The sequence below is a fragment of the Pristiophorus japonicus genome, chromosome 5, assembly GCF_044704955.1.
Source record: "Pristiophorus japonicus isolate sPriJap1 chromosome 5, sPriJap1.hap1, whole genome shotgun sequence".
Lineage (NCBI taxonomy): Eukaryota > Metazoa > Chordata > Chondrichthyes > Pristiophoridae > Pristiophorus > Pristiophorus japonicus.
In genome coordinates, this window is record NC_091981.1 from 44678128 (window position 1) to 44701923 (window position 23796).

The 23796-nt window shown below is 45.5% G+C and overlaps 1 protein-coding gene and 1 long non-coding RNA gene across 7 annotated transcripts in view; one reads left to right on the top strand and one right to left on the bottom strand.

The window, feature by feature from the left end:
- LOC139263792 (uncharacterized protein C7orf57-like) overlaps positions 1-23796 on the bottom strand; it is a 194314-nt gene that overhangs the window by 11062 nt on the left and 159456 nt on the right. The gene's annotated exons all lie outside the window — the stretch shown is intronic.
- Positions 5155-23796, top strand: part of LOC139263793 (uncharacterized) — a 125876-nt gene continuing 107234 nt past the window's right edge. The window contains exons 1-2 of one of the 2 annotated variants that reach the window (XR_011593208.1): positions 5155-5258; positions 5408-5634. This is a non-coding gene — a long non-coding RNA (uncharacterized lncRNA). The remainder of the gene's footprint in view (positions 5259-5407; positions 5635-23796) is intronic. The other variant, XR_011593207.1, reaches the window with a different exon arrangement.

Consider the following 23796-nt stretch of genomic DNA (forward strand, 5'->3'; position numbering starts at 1 on the left):
CGCCTGCACATACACTGGACATGACCCATTGTTCCACAGCCCTTGCAAACATACCCTTTGAATCGGCATGAATGGAAATGATATTCACCCCCGCAGCGCCAACAAGGTGTTAATGGCCTTGCATTCATCATCCTTGATGGTGGATTCTGAGACATCTACAGATGTGCAGCTGCAGGCATGTGGGGCCTGCCCTGTACTCTGCAATTCGAAAACAACATCACTTTGTTCACAGTACTTGTAACAGCACTTGTGTGCGGAGAGATTTGCTTAGTATTGTCGCCGGTGGCAATGAACGTCTGGGCTGTCGCTACGGCTTTACTCAAGGTTGGGGTCTCTACAGTCAAAAGTTTGCGAAGTATGGTTTTATGGCCAATGCCAAGTCGGAAAAAGTCTCTGAGCATGTGCTCCAAATGTCCTTCTAATTCGCAATGTCCTGCAAGGCGTCTTAACTCGGCGACATAACTCACCCCTTCCTAGCCTTCAGACCTTTTATAGGTGTAGAACCGGTACCTCGCCATCAGAACGCTTTCCTTTGGGTTCAAATGCTCTCGGACCAGTGTGCACAAATCATCATATGATTTCTCCATGGGTTTCGCTGGAGGGAACAGATTCTTCACGAGGCCATACGTTGGTGCCCCACAGACGGTGAGGAGGATCACCCTTCGTTTGGCAGCGTTCCCTTCCCTATCTAGCTCGTTGGCCACGAAGTATTGGTCGAGTCGCTCCACAAAAGTTTCCCAATCATCTCCCTCCAAGAATTTCTCCAGGATGCCCACTGTTCTCTGCATCTTTGGGTTCGCTATCTGTATCGCGTCACCAGTTTTGATGTATGGAGAAAGAGTCAGAGTGAACACTGTGAGCTTAAAGTAAAGTGTGACCGTAGTCTTTTATTACAGGTTTCCAGAGTGCCTCTCCAACCTGTGAGGCCTCCTTAAGTACCTGTGTTCCCAAGGGATTGTTGGATCCCTTGGGACTCCAGGGGATGAGCCCTCTGGTGGCTGTACAGAGTAAATAGAAGTTTACATATATAACATTGTACATCTGTGGTGTGGCCTTATTTCTTGCCCAAGTCTGAAAATGAGATGCACGATAAATCAACTGCACAAGGTACTGGGTCCAATTTTCTGCCCCACTTCTGCTATGAGAGACATCCCTTACTTCAAACTTAATCTCAGAAAATTGTGCTTCTATAGAATTAACATGCTTCGTGGCCCCTGCTTTCTTGTAATAAGTGTTATGTTATGTGGTATTATATTTTATGTTATATTTTATTATATATTTTCTATTAAATGTTGTTATGTCAAGGTGCAGTAGAGTTGGGGAGCATTATTCAGCGTCTGGGGTTTGTGCAGATTGCAGGCTTCTACTATCTGATGGATCAGCTGACTTTTCACCTGCCTGTCAAATTTTTATGTCCTACAGTCACCTATCTCTTAGTTCAGATCATTGAGAATGTTGAGGTGCAGGGGCAGGGGCCCCATGGCAGGGGCAGTCATGCAATGGACATGCAACATATTGTCTTCACTCAGGATGACAGCAGGTCCACATCATCAGCACTCCTTCAACCAATCCCTGCCCAGGTGCCAGAAATCCAGCTAGGCCAACCAACCCCAGAAACCTTTGAGGTGTTGCAGTCTTCATCTGGGCCCTCTCAGGTCTGAAGTCCTAGTGCTTACTGACTACAAGCATCTGAAGAGCCCTCATCTGAACCACAGCATCTCTACAACTCCAATGCTGAAGCTGCTGGAGGGGTACCTTGTAGAAGTGGTAGAGTAGCTGAGAGATCACTTTAAAAAGATACTATGGAATCACATCTGGGTGATAAATAGTTTATAGGTATTTGTATAAGCCGGTAAAATTCTAAACCATTTTGAAATCTGTGTGCGCAGAGTGTTCCTGTAGTAACTGGTGACCCTGCAATGTCAGATGACAAGTACATTGACATCGGTCTTTGGGTGGAATTAGCTTATTGGAAGATGGAGGACTGGGAGAGATTTTGGACATGAGTGTTAATACAGGGGAGCAACTGAAGTGCTGTGCTGTCAAAGAGCTCCGACTGCAGGTTGATGGTAATACCATACAGTTTCTTCGGCATCCTCAATGTCATCTGTGCTGCCTTCATCATCCTCTTCCATGTGTTGTCCCCATTGAAAAGCAAAGTTATGCGGCATGCTGCAAACCACTACAAAACAGGACACACTCCCTGAACTACATTGGAGGAAGCCACCAGACCTGTCCATTCAGCGGAATCATTGCATGAGTACTCCAATGGCCCTCTCAATGAGGGCTCTAGTCAACCTGTGGATCTAGTTGCAGTGGAGTTGAGCCAGTGACCATGAGTTTCTGAGAGGAGTCATGAGCAAAGTATGCAGAGTATAACTCTTGTCCCCAAACAGCCAGACACTCAGTTGCTGTGCAAAGTATAGTGAGATGGATGAATTGGCAGAATATAAAAGCATCATGGCAGCTGCACAAATGCAGGCTCAGATTTGCATGATGTGTTGCTAGTGATCACACACCAGTTGCACGTTAATGGAATGGAGCCCTTGCAATTCATGGTGGTGGCATGCTCGTCTGCAGGAGCCTGCATGGCGATACATGTGAGATCAATGGCACACTGGGATTAGTAGAAGCATGCAACCTGCACAAATCTCAGAGCTCCATCCTGCTATTTCCTTTTGTCCTTGGGGAACGTGATGAAATTATAGCATCAGTCACCCACTTAATGCAAGGATGAATTGAAGACGGATGGATCTTGCAACCTATAAAGAGCCAGAGGCAAAGAAGTTGAGGGCTGTAGTAATCTTGACTGTAACAGACAATACTACGCTGGCAATGGGTTGTAGGTTTCATTCTAGGCGGTAACGATAGAGAGATGGCAGAAATATTAAATAATTATTTTGCTTCAGTATTTACCAAGGAGATAGAATAGGTGGACATGACATTGGATGATGAGACTAGTAATGAGATAAGTGCATTTAAAATAAAAATAGGGGATATGTTAAGTAAACTAATCAAACTCAAAGAGGATAAAACCCCTGGTCTGGATGGATTGCATCCACACATTTTAAAAGAATCTAGGGTAGAGATAGCAGAAGCATTACTACACATATTTAATAATTCATTAGAAAAAGGTGTAGTGCCAGAGGACTAGCGGATAGCTAATGTAATACCTATATTTAAAAAGGAGGATAGAATATGTCCAAGGAATTATAGGCCAATCATAGAAACATAGAAAATAGGTGCAGGAGGAGGCCATTCGACCTTTCGAGCCTGCACCGCCATTCAATAAGATCATGGCTGATCATTCCCTCAGTACCCCTTTCCTGCTTTCTCTCCATACCCCTTGATCCCTTAACCCAATCAGCTTAACATCGGTGGTAGGAAAAATAATGGAATTCCTACTAAAGGAGAAAATAGAAGAACATCAAGGGCCTGAACTTGTTGGAAACCAAGGCCCATCCAAGTGTCGTCCAATCGACAGCCGATGGCCACCGAGAGACCGGGTGGTACTTTGCCAGAAAGATCCCTCTAAAAAAGATGGCAGTACCGCCTGGCAGCCAAATAACAGCTTACGCCAACAATCTGGATGGCAGTGGACGGGAGCTCCCAACGTCGGCGGCAAATGCGTTCGTCGCCAAAGTGCCGCCGAGGATTTAGTCGGGCCCAAGGAGGGGGGAAATGCTGAAAAATAAAAATATTCACAATAAAAAAAAATAACACCTTCAGTGGCCCCCATACAGGTAAAACCATGAAAGAAATAAAGTTAAAAAATGTTCAGTAACCTTTTTTTGCAGGTCTTCTTACTTACCGTCGGGGTTAGACCTGCCTCCACGCAACGGTCCTTCCCCCTGCTGTCGCCGACTCCCACCCGCACCAATATGGCAGCCCGGCGGGCGGGAGGTCACTTATGCAACTTGGCCACCAGAGGCCGTCAGTGGGCGGTTCTTGCCGGTACTCCGTCCCGCCAGATGCAGACCTGGAGGAATCTGTCACCGAGGGGAGAGCGGCTAAAAAAAACCTGGCGGCAGCCGGCGGTAATGCCACCAATTTCGGCCCACTAGAAACCAAAAATATAATAATAGTCAGCATGAATTTCAAAAGGGAAAGCCTTGCTTGACCAACCTCATTGCATTTTTTGAAGAGGTAACAGAGAGAGTAGACAATGGTAATGCAGTAAATGGAATTTATCTAGATTTTCAAAAGGCCTTCGATAAGGTACCCCATAATAGACTGATGAACAAGGTCAAAGAATGCGGAGTCAGGGGACAAGTAGCAGATTGAATAGCTAGCTGGCTTCAAGACAGAAAGCAGAGAGTAGGGGTAAAGGGTAGCTATTCACAGTGGCAGAAGGTGGGAAGTGGTGTTCCACAAGGATCAGTGCTGGGACCGCTGTTGTTCACAATTTATATTAACGATTTAGACTTTGGAATTAAAAACACAATTTCTAAATAGGGGGTATAGTCAATACTGAGGAGGACTGCAACAAATTACATGAGGACATTAATAAACTTGCAGAATGGGCATATAATTGGCAAATGAAGATCAACACAGATAAATGTGAGGTATTACATTTTGGAAGGAAGAATAGGAAGGTCACTTATTACTTGCAGGGTGCAAGTCTAGGTGGGGCAGAAGAACAAAGGGATCTCGGAGTACAAATACACAAATCACTCAAAGTTGCAACACAGGATAGCAAAGCCATAAAAAAAGAAAACAAAGTATTAGAGTTTATTTCTAGAGATATAGAATTGAAAAGTAGGGAAGTTAAAATAAACCTGTGTCGAACCTTGGTTCGACCACACTTACGAGTACTGCGTACAGTTCTTATTATAAAAAGTATATAGAGGCACAGGAGAAGGTGCAGAGAAGATTTACAAGGATGATACCAGAAAAGCGAGGGTATACATATCAGGAAAGGATGATCAGGCTGGGTCTGTTTTCTTTTGAAAAAAGAAGGCTGAAGGGTGAACTAATAGAAGTCTTTAAAATTATGAAAGGTTTTGATAGAGTGGATAGAGAGAGAATGTTTCCATTTGTGGGGAGGTGATGGACTGTGGTGCTTCTTGACAGATTGGAGCCACTGTAGCTGTCTTACCGTTTCCTGCCACTGGGTGGCGTTTTCCGATTAGATACAGACAGCCAGAAAGACAGGCAGAAGCACAGCATGGAGCTGCCTCCATTTTAGTTAGAACAATCTTTTTTTGTTAATCGGAAATGAAACTTCTGTGTTTGTGAACCTTCCTACAGTTATGCAAGTAACTTCTCCTTATCCAATTGTTTTGGAATTATTGCATTTTATCTTTGATGTACAGTAAGAGATGTAACTTCTCTTTATTGCTGCTTTATTTGATTGTTCCTGTTGTATTCCAAGAATTCTAGATTTATCTTTATTCTTTGCCAACAGCTTACACTGCATTTATTAAAGGATTTGGATTCTGAAGCTCTGACCTTTAGCCATATTTCTTGGTGTAGTATTGAAGCTAGCTGGAGAATCAGAGTTATCGCTTGCCATACGCTACATTCTGACAGAACCAGTACCAGAGGAAGAGCATAACTTGAAGCCATCAATATAAGATAGTCACCAAGAAATCTAATCTGGAATTCAGAAGAAACTTCTTTATCCAAAGAGTGGTGAGAATGTGAAACTCGTTACCACAGGGAGTGGTTGAAGCGAATAGTATAGATGCATTTAAGGGGAGGCTTGACAAGCATATGAGGGAGAAAGGAATAGAGGGTTATGCTCATTGATTTAGATGAGGAAAGACGGGAGGAGGCTCGAGCGGAGCATAAGCGCCGGCATGAACTCGTTGGGCCAAATGGCCTGTTTCTGTGTCATATATCTTATGTAATCCCATGCCAGATGTGAGAAGGTAGAAATTCTGATTGGCAAAATTCACATACAAATGCCGAACATCCACAGACTACAGTTTAGTGTGCACTATATTTACGCAGGCATTAAGTATAGCTTAATTTCTCCTTTAAAATATGAATGGAAAACACCAAAGGCAGTTTTAGCTTATTGTGTTTCTCCATTTGTAGTTACAATTTTAAGGATATAAGAATTAAATTTATACTTAGAGATCGGATATCCTCTTTTGCTCTCATTTTTTTAAATTGAAAGGTGAATGTAACTTAATTTGTAGATGGGTTATGGCAAGCAACCATGGCCAACAAATGAAGAAGAGAAAATATCAAGCACTAAGAAATGGCTTACAGATTCAAGGAAAAGCAGAAAGCCAGTGGATTGGAAGAGCTATAAAAAGCAACAAAGGGATACAAAGAAAGTAATAAGAGGTGCAAAAACAGAGTATGATAAAAAAAAACTTGCAAGCATTATCAAAGCTAATAGTAAAACATTTTTATAAATATATTAAGAGAAACAGAATGTGGAATGGGAAATGTGGGCCCATTAAAGACAGATGCAGGGGATACTAAGGAATGAATAAGAAGGAAATGGCAGACTGTTAAATGAATACTTTCTATCCATTTTCACAATAGAGGAAGAGGTCAAAATACCAACATAACAAAGGAACCTAAAAATAAGTCAAGAGGCGGAAATTATTATAAGTAAGAAAATGGTAATGAAGAAAATAGTGGAATTTAAAATAGACAAATATTCAGGATCGGATGATTTCAACTCTAGGTGGGGAGGTTGCATTTGCAATTTATCATCAGGGGCAATAACTGAGAATTTGAACAAGTATGAGCTGATCAAAGAGAGTCAGTATGGAAGTGTAGCTCATGTCTGATTAATCTAGTGAATTATTTTTGAAGAGATCAGTAACATAGTAGACAGGGGAGAGTCTATTGAAATTGTCTATGTGGACTTCACGAAGGCTTTTGATAAGGTTATGCACAAGAGATTATTCACAAAAATAAAAGCACACTGAATTGGAGCTAACCTAGTGATGTGAATTGGTAATTATTTGGGAGGTAGGAGACAGAGAGTTGGGGATAAAGCAAATGTATTCTGATTGGCTAGATGTGACAAGTGCTATTCCCTTGGGATCCGTACTGGTGTCTCAGCTTTTCACCATATATATCAATGACTTGGATGAAGGACTACAGAGTTATATGTCCAAATTTTAAGATGAAATTAAATTAGGAGGCACAGTGTGGATGGGGGTTGGAAGTTACAAAGGAACCTAGATAGATTAAGTGAGTAGGCAAAATTATGGCAGATAGAATTCAATTTGGGGAAGGTAATGTCATCCACTTTGGATTCAAAAAGCACAAAGTGGAATATGTTCTAAATGGCAGGAGATTAGTAACTGTGGAGGACTAAAGGGACTGTACAGGTGAAAAAAGTGATCAAAAGGCATAATTTTTCCAAGGAAGCTGGAATACACAGGGGTGGAAGTTATAGTACAAATGTACAGAGCCTTGGTCAGACCCTATCTGGAGTACTATGTTCTGTTTTGGGCACTGAATCTTATTGGCCATGGAGGGGATACAATGCAGATTCACCAGAATGATACCAGACCTTAAAGGCATTTGACAAGGTGCCACATAAAAGGTTACTGCACAAAATAAAAGTTCACGGGGTTGGGGGTAATATATTAGCATGGATAGAGGATTGGCTAACTGACAGAGAACAGAGAGTCGGGATAAATGGTTCATTCTCAGGTTGGCAATCAGTAACTAGTGGGGTGTCGCAGGGCTCAGTGCTGGGACCCGAACTATTTACAATCTATATTAACGACTTGGAAGAAGGGACTGAGTGTAACGTAGCCAAATTTGCTGACGATACAAAGCTGGGAGAAAAAGCAATGTGTGAGGAGGACACAAAAAATTTGCAAAAGAACATAGACAGGCTAAGTGAGTGGGCAAAAATTTGGCAGATGGAGTATAATGTTGGAAAGTGTGAGGTCATAATATTTGGCAGAAAAAAATCAAAGAGCAAGTTATTGTTTAAATGGAGAAAGATTGCAAAGTGCCGCAGTACAGCGGGACCTGGAGTTACTTGTGCCTGAAACACAAAAGGATAGTATGCAGGTACAGCAAGTGATCAGGAAGGCCAATGGTATCTTGGCCTTTATTGCAAAGGGATGGAGTATAAAAGCAGGGAAGTCTTGCCACAGTTATATAAGGTATTGGTGAAGCCACATGTGGAATACTGCGTGCAGTTTTGGTTTCCATATTTACGAAAGGATATACTTGCTTTGGAGGCAGTTCAGAGAAGGTTCACTAGGTTGATTCTGAGGATGAGGGGGTTGACTTATGAGGAAAGGTTGAGTAGGTTGGGATTCTACTCATTAGAATTCAGAAGAATGAGAGGTGATCTTATCGAAACGTTTAAGATTATGAGGGCGCTTGACAAGGTGGATGCAGAGAGGATGTTTCCACTGATGGGGGAGACTAGAACTAGAGGGCACAATCTTAGAATAAGGGGCTGCCCATTTAAAACAAAGATGAGGAGAAATTTCTTCTCTCAGAGGGTTGTAAATCTGTGGAATTCGCTGCCTCAGAGAGCTGTGGAAGTTGGGACAGTGAATAAATTTAAGGCAGAAATAGACTGTTTCTTAAACGATAAGGGGTTATGCGGAGTGGGCGGGGAAGTGGAGCTGAGTCCATGATCAGATCAGCCATGATCTTATTGAATGGCGGAGCAGGCTTGAGGGGCCTTATGGCCTACTCCTGTTCCTATTTCTTATGTTCTTATTAAAAGGTTAAATGATGAGGACAGGTTGCATAAACTTGGCTTGTATTCTCCTGAATTTAGAAGGTTGAGGGGTGATCTAATTGAGATGTTTAAAATGATAAAAGGTTTTGATAGGGTAACATACAGAGAAACTATTTCTTCTGGTGGGGAAATCCAGAACAAAGGGCACAATCTTAAAATTAGAGTTAGTCCATTTAAGAGTGAAATCAGGAATCAATTTTTCACACAAAGAGTAGTGGAAATTTGGAATTTCCTCCCCCAAAGACTGGATGTTGGATCAATTAAAATTTTCAAGACTGAGATCAACATATTCTTTATTAGGTAAGCGTATCAAGAGCTATGGAACAAAGGCGGATAAATAGATTTGAGGTACAGATCAGCCATGATCTATTTGAATAGCAGAATGGGTTTGATGGGTTCAATGGCCTACTCTTACTTCTATGTTCCTATGTTTTAGCTTAGATGCAATATTCCAGAAATCAATCTTAAAGTTCATTCCATTCTCATTAAAGGGAGATAGGGGGCTAAATTGGGTTGTGCAGCGCCCATTTTGTAGGCGCTACGCAGCCACCTAACACTCAAAAATGGGGTCCGAGATGCGCGCACATAATTCCAAAGGGAAGTGGGCAGGACGCCACCTTTGTAAAGGGGTTTGCGCAAGTGCACTTAACGACCACTGGCAGCTTGCAGAGCTGGCAGATCATGACATGATGCCAGCGCTGCCATTTTCCAACAACACACTCCAGCCAACCCTCTGTCATAACCTCGCACAGCTAAACACAAGGTTAAATGGAATGAAGGACCCCCTACCACTGCAATTTAAAGGGATCATGCACTACTTACAGTTTAGTTGCTGGATTATTTCTTCTGGCTGCTGGTGCAATTGTATGTGTTTTGGAGCTTTTCTAAAATTGGATAAAGTTTGAATAGTCTACAGGGAGTGGTCCGGCTGGTGCTGAAGTACTTTTTGTTCAATTAAAAACTTGTGCTGAAACAAGTTGCTTCCAGACATGGGTGGCCTGGTAGGGATTCCTGTGGGAATTGAACATAACTGGGAGAATGAAGAGAGGCCCCACAGTGCAGGACACACTGCGAGAAGAGGGAGGAGGAGGGGCAGAAGGGCTCTCATTTAGAAGGAGGAGGAGGGAGCAACTGTCTTACCACAACTTCAGCAAGGATCAATAACAATAATTTGTATTTATATAGTGCCTTTAATGTAGTAAAACGTCCCAAGGCACTACACAGGAGGACAAAAAAATGAACACCGTGCCACAAAAGGAGAAATTAGGTCAGATGACCAAAAGCTTGGTCAAAGAGATAGGTTTTAAGAAGCATCTTAAAGGAGGAAAGAGGTGGAGAGGTTTAGGCAGAGAATTCCAGAGCTTAGGGCCTAGGCAACAGAAGGCTCAACACCAATGGTTGAGAAATTATAATCAGGGATGCTCAAGAGGGCAGAATTAGAGGAGTGCTGATTTCTTGCGAGGGGGCGGTTGTGGGGCTGAAGGTGATTACAGAGATAGGAAGGGGCGAGGCCATGAAGGGATTTGAAAACAAGGATCAGAATTTTAAGGATGAGATTCTGAAGGAAAAGGTGTATTGGTTATGAAGTGAATAGTGACAGTGTTGTGACTTCCAGATTTCGTTGAGTCCAATGATGTCACTTGCCACACGTGCACCGAGGTACCCGAAAAATCAACCAGGTTTAGGGGAGGAGAGGGAAAATGTGGCGTGGGTGTAAAGGGGTAGGGTTGGAAGAACATGATCCGTCTTACTATCTGGATCACATTCTCGCTTTCATCTCCCCCGCTTTAGATGGATCACATTCTTCCACCATCCCCACTTCCGGCTTCCTCATATATCGTACTGCGCATGCGCAATCGAATCAAGCGCGCATGCACAAAAAGTGGCAAAAGGACACAAAAATGTTCATGCAGATAATCACATCAAATAATTCATCATCACTACCAGTAACCTCAACAACGCCTCCCCATTCACCAACAGTCCCACACTCCTTTTCCTCTATCACTGACCATCACATTGTCCTTTTTCCAACACAAAAATAAAAACCACCAGAAAATGCACATTCCAATCCAATTGGGCAGAGGAAACGTTTCAAGAATACCCTCAAAGCCCCCTTGATTAAGTGCAACATCCCCACCGACACTTGGGAGTCCCTGGCCAAAGACCGCCCTAAGTGGCGGAAGAGCATCCAGGGGGGGACGCTGAGCACTTCTCGTCTCATCGCCGAGAGCATGCAGAAAACAAGCGCAGGCAGCGCGGCAAACCAGACTCCCCATCCACCCTTTCCTCCAACGACTGTCTGTCCCACCTGTGACAGAGACTGTAGTTCCCGTATTGGACTGTTCAGTCACCTGAGAACTCACTTTTAGAGTGGAAGCAAATCTTCCTCGATTTCGAGAGACTGCCTATGATGATGATGATGATGATGATACTAATGGTGTAGTTATCAGAATATGCCATTTGTAGATCAATTCACACACCTTGCCAATTCATGTCAGATCACTAAACTTTCTGCACTGCATTGATGATCTTGGAGCAACAGTTCTTGTATTGACCTCCACCGCTACTTCTTCCGACTGCCTCCTGAGCATATGTTTGGAGGGCCTCCCGACTGCCTGTGGACACAGGATGTCTGTCCTTCTCTCCACTTCTTGCACCAAGACCTCTGGTGCACTTTCAGAAAACCAAGGTGCTCGCTCTCTCGCATGTTCAGCCATTCCTCAAAATATCACAGACCAGATTCGCTTTTCAAAAAACTCCCACCACTTCTTGCAGCCACAAAGCCCCGCCCCTCTCCGAGTTTAATGTGCTGTCTGCAATTTAATGAACGGGCGCAGGTTAATCGTGTACCATGTGCAGGTCATTCGGGTGCAGGACATTCTAAAAAGGGAGGGAGAACAGCCAGTTGTCGTGGTGCACATTGGTACCAACGACATAGGTAAAAAAAGGGATGAGGTCCTACGAAACGAATTTAAGGAGCTAGGAGCTAAATTAAAAAGTAGGACCTCAAAAGTAGTAATCTCGGGATTGCTACCAGTGCCACGTGCTAGTCAGAGTAGGAATCGCAGGATAGCGCAGATGAATACGTGGCTTCAGCAGTGGTGCAGCAGGGAGGGATTCAAATTCCTGGGGCATTGGAACCGGTTCTGGGGGAGGTGGGACCAGTACAAACCGGACGGTCTGCACCTGGGCAGGACCGGAACCAATGTCCTCGGGGGAGTGTTTGTTAGTGCTGTTGGGGAGGAGTTAAATTAATATGGCAGGGGGATGGGAACCAATGCAGGGAGACAGAGGGAAACAAAAAGGAGACAAAAGCAAAAGACAGAAAGGAGATGAGGAAAAATGGAGGGCAGAGAAACCCAAGGCAAAGAATAAAAAGGGCCATTGTACAGCAAAATTCTAAAAGGACAAAAGGTGTTAAAAAAACAAGCCTGAAGGCTTTGTGTCTTAATGCAAGGAGTATCCGTAATAAGGTGGATGAATTAACTGTGCAAATAGATGTTAACAAATATGATGTGATTGGGATTACGGAGACGTGGCTCCAGGATGATCAGGGCTGGGAACTCAACATCCAGGGGTATTCAACATTCAGGAAGGATAGAATAAAAGGAAAAGGAGGTGGGGTAGCATTGCTGGTTAAAGAGGAGATTAATGCAATAGTTAGGAAGGACATTAGCTTGGATGATATGGAATCTATATGGGTAGAGCTGCAGAACACCAAAGGGCAAAAAACGTTAGTGGGAGTTGTGTACAGACCTCCAAACAGTAGTAGTGATGTTGGGGAGGGCATCAAACAGGAAATTAGGGGTGCATGCAATAAGGGTGCAGCAGTTATAATGGGTGACTTTAATATGCACATAGATTGGGCTAACCAAACTGGAAGCAATACGGTGGAGGAGGATTTCCTGGAGTGCATAAGGGATGGTTTTCTAGACCAATATGTCGAGGAACCAACTAGGGGGGGAGGCCATCTTAGACTGGGTGTTGTGTACTGAGCGAGGATTAATTAGCAATCTCGTTGTGCGAGGCCCCTTGGGGAAGAGTGACCATAATATGGTGGAATTCTGCATTAGGATGGAGAATGAAATAGTTAATTCAGAGACCATGGTCCAGAACTTAAAGAAGGGTAACTTTGAAGGTATGAGGTGTGAATTGGCTAGGATTGATTGGCGAAGGATACTTAAGGATGGGCAATAGCATACATTTAGAAACCGCATGGATGAACTACAACAATTATACATTCCTGTCTGGTGTAAAAATAAAAAAGGGAAGGTGGCTCAACCGTGGCTATCAAGGGAAATCAGGGATAATATTAAAGCCAAGGAAGTGGCATACAAATTGGCCAGAAATAGCAGCGAACCCGGAGTCTGGGAGAAATTTAGAACTCAGCAGAGGAGGACAAAGGGTTTGATTAGGGCAGGGAAAATGGAGTACGAGAAGAAGCTTGCAGGGAACATTAAGACGGATTGCAAAAGTTTCTATAGATATGTAAAGAGAAAAAGGTTAGTAAAGACAAAAGTAGGTCCCCTGCAGTCAGAATCAGGGGAAGTCATAACGGGGAACAAAGAAATGGCGGACCACTTGAACAAGTACTTTGGTTCGGTATTCACGAAGGAGGACACCAACAACCTTCCGGATATAAAAGGGGTCAGGGGGTCTAGTAAGGAGGAGGAACTGAGGGAAATCCTTATTAGTCGGGAAATTGTGTTGGGGAAATTGATGGGATTGAAGGCCAATAAATCCCCAGGGCCTGATGGTCTGCATCCCAGAGTACTTAAGGAGGTGGCCTTGAAAATAGCGGATGCATTGACAGTCATTTTCCAACATTCCATTGACTCTGGATCAGTTCCTATCGAGTGGAGGGTAGCCAATGTAACCCCACTTTTTAAAAAAGGAGGGAGAGAGAAAACAGGGAATTATAGACCTGACATCGGTAGTGGGTAAGATGATGGAATCAATTATTAAGGATGTCATAGCAGCGCATTTGGAAAGAGGTGACATGATAGGTCCAGGTTAGCATGGATTTGTGAAAGGGAAATCATGCTTGACAAATCTTCTGGAATTTTTTGAGGATGTTTCCAGTAGAGTGGACAAGGGAGAACCAGTTGATGTGGTATATTTGGACTTTCAGAAGGCTTTCGACAAGGTCCCACACAAGAGATTAATGTGCAAAGTTAAAGCACATGGGATTGGGGGTAGTGTGCTGACATGGATTGAGAACTGGTTGTCAGACAGGAAGCAAAGAGTAGGTGTAAATGGGTACTTTTCAGAATGGCAGGCAGTGACTAGTGGGGTACCGCAAGGTTCTGTGCTGGGGTCCCAGCTGTTTACACTGTACATTAATGATTTAGATGAGGGGATTAAATGTAGTATCTCCAAATTTGCGGATGACACTAAGTTAGGTGGCAGTGTGAGCTGCGAGGAGGATGCTATGAGGCTGCCGAGCGACTTGGATAGGTTAGGTGAGTGGGCAAATGCATGGCAGATGAAGTATAATGTGGATAAATGTGAGGTTATCCACTTTGGTGGTAAAAACAGAGAGACAGACTATTATCTGAATGGTGACAGATTAGGAAAAGGGGAGGTGCAACGAGACCTGGGTGTCATGGTATATCAGTCATTGAAGGTTGGCATGCAGGTACAGCAGGCGGTTGAGAAAGCAAATGGCATGTTGGCCTTCATAGCGAGGGGATTTGAGTACAGGGGCAGGGAGGTGCTGCTACAGTTGTACAGGGCCTTGGTGAGGCCACACCTGGATAATTGTGTACAGTTTTGGTCTCCTAACCTGAGGAAGGACATTCTTGCTATTGAGGGAGTGCAGCGAAGGTTCACCAGACTGATTCCTGGGATGGCGGGACGTACCCCTCAAGAAAGACTGGATCAACTGGGCTTGTATTCACTGAAGTTCAGAAGAATGAGAGGGGAGCTCATAGAAACGTTTAAAATTCTGATGGGTTTAGACAGGTTAGATGCAGGAAGAATGTTCCCAATGTTGGGGAAGTCCAGAACCAGGGGTCACAGTCTAAGGATAAGGGGTAAGCCATTTAGGACCAAGATGAGGAGAAACTTCTTCACCCAGAGAGTGGTGAACCTGTGGAATTCTCTACCACAGAAAGTTGTTGAGGCCAATTCACTAAATATATTCAAAAAGGAGTTCGATGTAGTCCTTACTATTAGGGGGATCAAGGGGTATGGCGAGAAAGCAGGAATGGGGTACTGAAGTTGCATGTTCAGCCATGAACTCATTGAATGGCGGTGCAAGCTCGAAGGGCCGAATGGCCTACTCCTGCACCTATTTTCTATGTTTCTATGTTTCTATGATCCCCACTCCATGTTGGGGGGTGCTAAGTCTTTAATACTCTTATGAATGACACCACGAGGACTAGTATTGTACTTGAGCTGTTGTGACCCGAGTCCTATTTATTGTAACTCCAGAGTGAGGCACAAGCATGGTGGGCAGCCTTTTATACTGGGCCCTGCACACCTATGCAGGTGACCCTCAGGTCTCCCACCATAGTGCTCTCTGGTAGCATACCTTATGTGAGTATACAGTTAGTATACATGGTCTATACACATGACATCACTTCCCCCAAGTCTTTAATGCAAATTGACTCGTATATTGACGGTGATTTGGGCTTTGCTCTTCCTGGTTAACCATTGGAGGGTTACTTCTAGCTTGGGTGGGTTGGTAGTGAGATTTGTTGCCAGTGGAGGTTCCCGGTGATTTCTGGTTGTGAGTCCATGACTACTCCATTCTCCCCCCCACACAGAGATCATGCTAATGGCCCATTACATGCAAGTTGCATTCAAGTTCATCACATGGGTTTTACATTTACATCTTGGTACATTTGTTGGGTGGATTACAGTTGCATTTCTTTTTGTGTGGTACATTTACATGATCAGTACAGGTATACAAGGACAGTCTAGTTCCAGCACGGCCGGATGAGATCCGGGTCGTCTGGTGGTGGCGCAGCGCCCCACGCTCGTGGGTCTGTGGACGAAGTGAACTCATTTTGCTCGAGTTGCCGGAGCTCAGGGCTCTTGCCGTTACTCCTAGTGTCGGGCAGGCCCAAAGACAGCTGATGTGTCTGTGACCTCCCTGTCCTTTTTGTGTGCACAGTGTTGCTGCTGCTCCCTGGGAAGCGGTCTGAGCGAGTGAGCGTTTTGTCTAAGCGATAGTGGAGCTGCCTTGTCTTGTCTAGCAATTCGCAGGGGACTGCTGATTCGCTTTCCTTGAGGGCACTGTTGTGAGCACTCTCTAGTTTGGGAACCTGGCTGGTCCAGGTCCTGTTCGGAGGAGCCGTTGCGGGTGACTCTTTGCTCTTGGGCATTGCCGTGGTGGCGAGTGGCTTTGTGGGCTGCGCGCCTTTTCCACCCGGGTGGTGGGCAACAGTAGCTGACTGCGAGCATAGGCACAGTTTACTGTTTCTGGCCCGTGGCGGTTCATGTCATCGGGTGCCTGCAATGTTAAACTGATCTGAGGCAGGGTATCGCTACCGTTGCCTCTGCTCTCTGGGGCTTGTTTACTCTGCGGCTTGTCTACTTCTGTCAGCTGTGGGGACCTTTATGATACATCGTTCTGGTCCCGAGGACGCAGGCTACAGCATTGTGTAGCCCACTGGACCTGTATACGACGTTAGATGTTTGCCCTCTACATTGGCAGATTGCAATTTGCACCCGACATCACTCAACAACATTTTGCTCGTTACAGCTGGACTTTTACATCGGTTACCAATTTCAAGCAGTCCATTCAAAAATGGCGGGTTGCTGGCATCCTTTAAAATGGCCTTACTACTTTTACCCAAATCCTTGCGTGGAATCACATGTCGTTGCTCCATTAGCGTTGCACCTCGTGGTTTGGACGCCATCTTTTCCCTTCCATGATGCTGACTGCCGCGATCTTCTTTCCCAGGGATTCTGCCACTGAAGCTGGGAAGGCGCCCTCGAATTCAATCTTCCTCCCCAAAAGTCCTGCCATTGAAACCAGGAAGGTGCATTGGGGTCGTCTCAGCCGGATCATCGCCAAGCAGTCGTGATGAGCGGTCTGTGCCTCGTGGGGTTGCATGGATTTGCTCTCCGGTGCCTGGTCCAACCGAAGGTGGGGGCTTGCTCTGCCTCTGAGCACGAGGGCCGTCGATCGCTGTAGGGATGAAGTCTTCCCAGTTCCAATGAATCTTCCCCATCCATCTTCTTCGAAGTAGTGTTGGTCCATCACCTGAAACAATCCACAATGGTAAATTGTGCACCGCGCCATCATGGGATACACTAATATCCACACGACCAACAACTGTTATCCGTTCCTTGGTGTAGGTGCGCTTTGCCTGAACCGGGACCACCTTGGGTCATTCAGCTTGATTGTTCCATAGCTTCTCAAAGGCTTCCTGGCTCATTACTGACTGACTCGCCCCCGCGTCCACTTCCATGAAGACTGGAACGTCATTTACCTTGACTTCCATTATCACTGGAGGACAATCTGTGGTGTAGGTATATACTCCATGCACTTCGTCCTGGGACTGAGCTGCCTCTCTAGCCATCTCCTTGTAATCTGCGCTGGATTCACAGCCATCTGCTGACTCCTCTTCCACGTGGTGAGTCACAGCTCTTTTGCACATTCACTGGAGGTGGCCCTTTGTGCTGTAGCCTTTGCACACATAGTCTCTGAACTGATACTGATGAGCCCTACGATGACCTCCGCAACGCCAGCATGGTGCTACTCGACTTACGTTTGCATCCCTCGGCGGACTCTGAGTTAAAGGACTCGGGGGCCTGCACGCTCTGTCCTGGACAGATTCATGTTCTGCCTGTGAAAGGCGCCATTCTATCTACAGTACTTGCCGGGTTTGAGTCCTGAGAGTGAGTGATCATCTGCTTGGAGCTGCAGCTTGAGGTCATGAATGCCTGGCTGATGCTGATGGCCTTCTGCAGAGTGACGGTGGTTTCGGCAGACAGTAGCCTGTGAAGAAGGGCCTCATGACTGATGCCAATTACGAAGACATCCCGCAACACATCGGCGAGGGATGTGCCGAATTCACACGTCCTGCCAGCCTCCTGAGGTCGGCAGCGTACTTCGCCATTTCCTGGCCCTTGGGGCGGCGGTGTGTATAAAATCGATGCCTGGCCATGAGGATGCTCTCCTTCGGTTTGAGTTGGTCCCGAATTAGCACTTTCAGCTCCTCGTATGGTCGTTGTTTTCTCTGGTGCAAGCAAGTCCCTGACGGGGCCGTAGACCGCGGGCCCACAACTGGTCAACAGAATAGCTCTGCGCTTATCTTCCAGCGTGGCCAGATCATCGCCTACCAGGTCGTTTGTTACAAAATATTGGTCGAGCCGCTCCGTAAAGGCTTCCCAATCTTCGCCCTCTGAGAACTTTTCTAATGCACCAACATTAGTCATTTTTGCATGAAAGTTTGTAATCTCGTCGCCAGTTAATACTCTTATGAATGACTCCACGAGGTCTAGTATTGTACTTGAGCTGTTGTGACCTGAGTCCCATTTATTGTAACTCCAGAGTGAGGCACAAGCATGGTGGGCAGCCTTTTATACTGGGCCCTGCACACCTATGCAGGTGACCCTCAGGTCTCCCACCACAGTGTCCTCTGGTGGCACACCTTATGTGACTATACAGTTAGTACACAATGGTCTACATACATGACAGGGGAATAGCGAATTTAACCCTCATAGGCCTTAGAGAATATTTCAAGTTTGTTAAATTTGATATACATAAAATAACAAATGCTTCATCAGCATGTGCCTTAGATACAGAAAAGTCTTGTGATAGTTGAAATTGGTTATTTTGGTACATAATCTTAAATATTATGGTTTTGTAATGCATAACTTTAATATATAATTAGCCTGCTGCAAACACAAAATACTTAAGAGAGTTATCAAACAGCCTTTTGATTTAGCTTGAGGCACAAGATAGGACTATTCTTCTTTTCATTATTTGATTTAGCATAAGATCCGTGGGTAGAACAAAATAATAGCAGATTTAAATATTCAAGAGATCCAAACTGTAGACACAGAATATGAAATTGCTTCATATGCAGACGATATGTCATTTAGAAAAAAGACAAGTAATTTGTCCCCAAGGTTATGTGAGAAGTAAAAGGAATACAAAATCTAACAGGGCATAATATATATGAGAGGGGAATGAAATCAGAAGTTTCCTCAGTTATTATGCAGACTTGCATACCACTGGGCACAGATAGAAATTTTAGGGGTAATTTTGTGCTCATAGTGCTGAACGTCTCATGCCACGATAGCATATGAGAATATTGGGTGTGGAGCAGAGCATGTGTGCAGATCAGCCCATCTCCTGTTAATTCAAATAGAAAATCAAGCAGGCTGCATAATACACACAATATCCTCAACACCCAATATTGCAATATGCATTCTTACGATGCGCTGTTCTGTGCTGGAGTGCAAAAGTGATAATAGATCCTAAGATATTGACATTCAGATCTTTGTAGGATCCAAGTTTAATGTTAAAACGAATATAGGACCTATTGTCAAAAGAAATCAACACATGTAAATTGCAGATGATCTAGAGTTTCTAAGGGGTCGAAATTAATTATCGCCGTTGTTGACGGGGTGACACTGCCTGAACAGTGATTTTACCACCAGCTGGTAATCACTGTCTCAATTTGCCAAATTCAGTATTTTTCCCCAAAGATGAGAGTGCAGTGCTAAAAGAGGCATTGCACACTCGTCCTTGGGCACCAATGGAGCGGTAGCTCCAGAGGCCTACTCAATTTTCCGGCGGTAGGCTGCTGGCATCCTAGCGAATAAAAATGGAAAAAAAAAAGTTTGTGAAAATTTATTTGACCCATAAATAAATATATGGTAACAAAAATTTAAACTTAACAACTTACCTTACTCTCTGGACGATACCACCCCAGGATCCCTATATACCGACAGCTTTCCCAGTCGGGAAAAGCACCTGCCAGTAAAGCCGCCAATCCTACGTAATGCCGTGGCGCCAAGGGGGCGTTGCACGCTCAATGATGTCACCACTTGGGTGGCAGCAGAATACACACCGTTACCCCTAGGCGCCGCCCCTACTGCTTAACTACATTTTTTGGGAGGCGAGGAACCCGCTCTGCTGCATCGGTAAGTCCTTAGCCACCCATTAGCCACCCCTCTTTGGCACTAATGGGTGGCGCTACTGTTATGTATTTAACCCTTGTAACCTGCATCACACCTGACCACCAGCATCCCTTGGGAGCACAGTATATAAGCAGACCACCCACGAGGTACCTGCACTCTGGAATCTTAATAAAGGAGCTAAGGTCACACTTGCTCATTACACACAGTACTCAGTCTCACCATTTATTGAGTGTAACAATTGGCGACGAGGTAACGAACAACTGCGCGAAAATGCAAAGAACAGTCGGCATCCTGGAGAAGTTCTCAGAAGGGGAAGATTGGGCGGCCTTTGTGGTGAGACTCGGCCAATACTTTGTGGCCAATGAGCTAGAAGGGGACGATAACGCCACCAAACGAAGGGCGATCCTCTTAACTGTCTGTGGGGTAACAACCTATGGCCTCATGAAGATTCTCCTGGCCCCGGCAAAACCAACAGAGAAATCCTACGAAGAATTGTGTACGCTGGTCTGCGAGCACCTAAATCCTAAGGAAAGCGTTTAGATGGTGAGATATCGGTTCTATACGTGTCAACGATCGGAGGGCCAGGAAGTGGCGAGCTATGTCGCCGAACTAAGGCGCCTTGCAGGACATTGTGAGTTTGAGGGATTCCTAGATCAAATGCTCAGAGACTTTTTTGTACTGGGCATTGGACATGAGACAATCCTTCGCAAACTGTTGACTGTAGAAACTCTGAATTTAAGTAAAGCCATAATGATAGCCCAGGCATTTATGTCCACCAGCGACAACACCAAGCAGATTTTGCAGAACAAAGAAATTTCGGCCAGTACTGTGCATAAAGTAACGTCGGTTTTGAGCAGAAATGTACATGGCAGAACGTACACGCCGGCTGCTGTGGCCCGACCTTAATTGACCCAGAGTCCGCCATCATCTGTTAATGCGAGGCAGTTAACACCCTGTTGGCACTGGGGAGGTGATCATCAGCCCCATCAATGCCGCTTTAAGCACTATGCGTGCAATGGTTGCAGAATAATGGGACACCTCCAACGAATGTGCAGGTGAACTGCAAACCCTGCAAACTACCACATTGCAGAGGAAGATCAATCCACAGTGGATCAGACTGAATTGGAAACTCATACTGAGGAGGGAGAAGTGTACAGGGTACACACGTTCACGACGAAATGCCCAGCAATAATGTTGAAAGTTGAACTGAACGGCATTCCAGTATCTATGGAGTTGGACATGGGGGCAAGTCAGTCCATAATGAGTAAAAAGGCCTTTGACAGGCTGTGGGGAAAGAAGGCACAAAGGCCCAAGCTCAGCCCCATTCACACCAAACTAAGGACTTACAACAAGGAACTAGTCCCTGTAATTGGCAGTGCTGAAGTCAGAGTCTACTGTGATGGAGCAGTACACAAACTCCCGCTGTGGATTGTGCTAGGGGATGGCCCCACATTGTTTGGCAGAAGCTGGCTGGGGAAAATCCATTGGAACTGGGACGACATCTGAGCGCTTTCGTCCGTCAACGATGCCTCATTTACCCAAGTTCTAAGCAAGTTCCCATCGTTATTCGAGCCAGGCATTGGAAGCTTCTCGGGGGCGAAAGTGCAGATCCATTTGGTTCCTGATACGTGACCAATCCATCACATGAGCGGTGCCGTACACGATGCGTGAAAAAGTGGAAATCGAACTGGACAGGCTGCAACGTGAAGGCATCATCGCGTCGGTGGAATTCAAGGACTGGGCCAGTCCGATTGTCCCAGTACTCAAGGAGGACGGTACAGTTAGAATTTTCGAGGACTATAAAGTAATGATTAACCGTTTTTCGCTGCAGGACCAATACCCGCTACCCAAGGCAGACGATCTATTTGCGACCCTGGTTGGAGGGAAGACGTTTACCAAGCTGGACCTGACCTTGGCCTACATGACACAGGAGCTGGAGGAGTCTTCGACAGGCCTCACCTTCATCAACACGCACAGAGATCTGTTTATCTATAACCGGTGCCCGTTCGGGATTCGGTCGGCCGCAGCGATCTTCCAGCGGAACATGGATAGCCTGCTAAAGTCGGTTCCTTGCACTGTGGTCTTCTAGGATGGTTACAGGTTGAGACACCATGGAGCAATTGAAGAATCTGGAGGAGGTTTTTAGTCGGTTGGATCGCGTGGGGCTCAGGTTGAAACGCTCGAAGTGTGTTTTCCTGACACAGGACGTCGAATTCTTAGAAAGGAGAATTGCAGCAGACGGCATCAGACCCACCGACGCCAAGACGGTGGCCATCAAGAACGCGCTGCGACCACAGAACGTGACGGTCATTTCTGGAACTCCTTAACTATTTTGGTAATTTCCTACCTGGGTTAAGCACCCTGCTAGGACCCCTACATGCTCCACTGTGCAAAGGAGATGACTGGGTATGGGGGAATTCACAAGGCTGTCTTTAAGAAAGCCAGAAATTTATTGTGTTTGAACAAACTGCTTGTCCTGTATAACCCAAGTAAACAATTAGTGTTAGCTTGCGATGCGTCATCATATAGGGTTACAACAGGCTAATGAATCAGGGATTTTGCAACCGGTTGCTTATGCATCCAGGAGTTTGTCCAACACCGAAAGGGCCTACGGTATGGTTGAAAATGAGGCTCTGGCGTGTGCTTACGGGGTAAAAAAAATGCATCAGTACTTATTTGGCCTCAAGTTCAAGCTTGAAACTGACCACAAGCTGCTCATATCGCTATTCTTGGAGAGCAAGGGATTAATACCAATGCCTCTGACCGCATCCAAAGATGGGTGCTCACGCTGTCGGCATACAACTATGTAATCCGCCTGAGACCGGGCACAGAGAACTGCACAGATGCTCTCAGTCGGCTACCATTGCCCACTACCGGGGTGGAAATGGAACAGCCAGCGGACTTGCTCATGATCATTGAGGCATTTGAGAACAGGAAGGTCCCCTGTTACGACGTGCCAGATCAGGACCTGGACCAGCCAGCATCCTTTACTGTCCTTGGTAAAAAAAACTCTGTCCTCCATTGGAGCTGGTCCAGTGTCCCAGTGGAGATGCAGGAAGCAATTAAGCTGTTCCACAGATGCAAAGACGAGTTGTCCCTGCAGGCGGACTGTCTTTTGTGGGGCAATCGCATGGTCTTGCCCAAGAAAGGCAGAGACACATTTATTTGTGGACTGCACAATACCCACCCAGGCATCGTAATGATGAAAGCCATAGCCAGATCTCACTTTTGGTGGCCTGGCATCGACTCAGATTTAGAGTCATGAGTGTGTCAATGCAACACTTGCTCTCAGTTGAGCAATGCACCCAAAGAGGCACCGCTAAGATGGTGGTCATGGCCATCCAAACCGTGGTCGAAGATCCATGTAGACTATGCGGGCGCATTCCTAGGTAAAATGTTTTGGTTGTCGTGGACGCTAACTCAAAATGGATTGAATGTGCAATAATGTCTGTAAGCACATCCACGGCCACTACTGAAAGCCTAAGAGCCATGTTTGCCACGCACGACTTGCATGATGTCCTAGTCAGCGACAATGGGCCGTGCTTCACCAGTGCTGAATTCAAGGAATTCATGACCCGTAATGGGATCAAACATATCACATCTGCCCCGTTCAAGCCCGCATCCAACGGGCAGTTCAGACCATCAAGCAAAGCTTGAAACATGTGTCGGAAGGCTCCCTGCAGACCCGGTTGTCCCGGGTGCTGCTCAGCTACCGCACCAGACCCCACTCACTCACTGGGATTCCCCCAGCTGGGCTCCTCATGAAAAGGGAGTTTAAAACAAGGCTCTCTCTTGTCCACGCTGATCTCCATGATTACATGGAGGACAAGCGGCATCAACAAAGTGTGTACCATGACCGCGCAAATTTGTCAAGCGATATTGAGATCAATGATCCTGTGTTTGTGCTCAGTTATGGACATGGTCACAAATGGCTCGCTGGCACGGTCACAGCCAAAGAGGGGAGTAGAGTGTTTCAGGTCAAACTGACCAACGGATAAACGCAC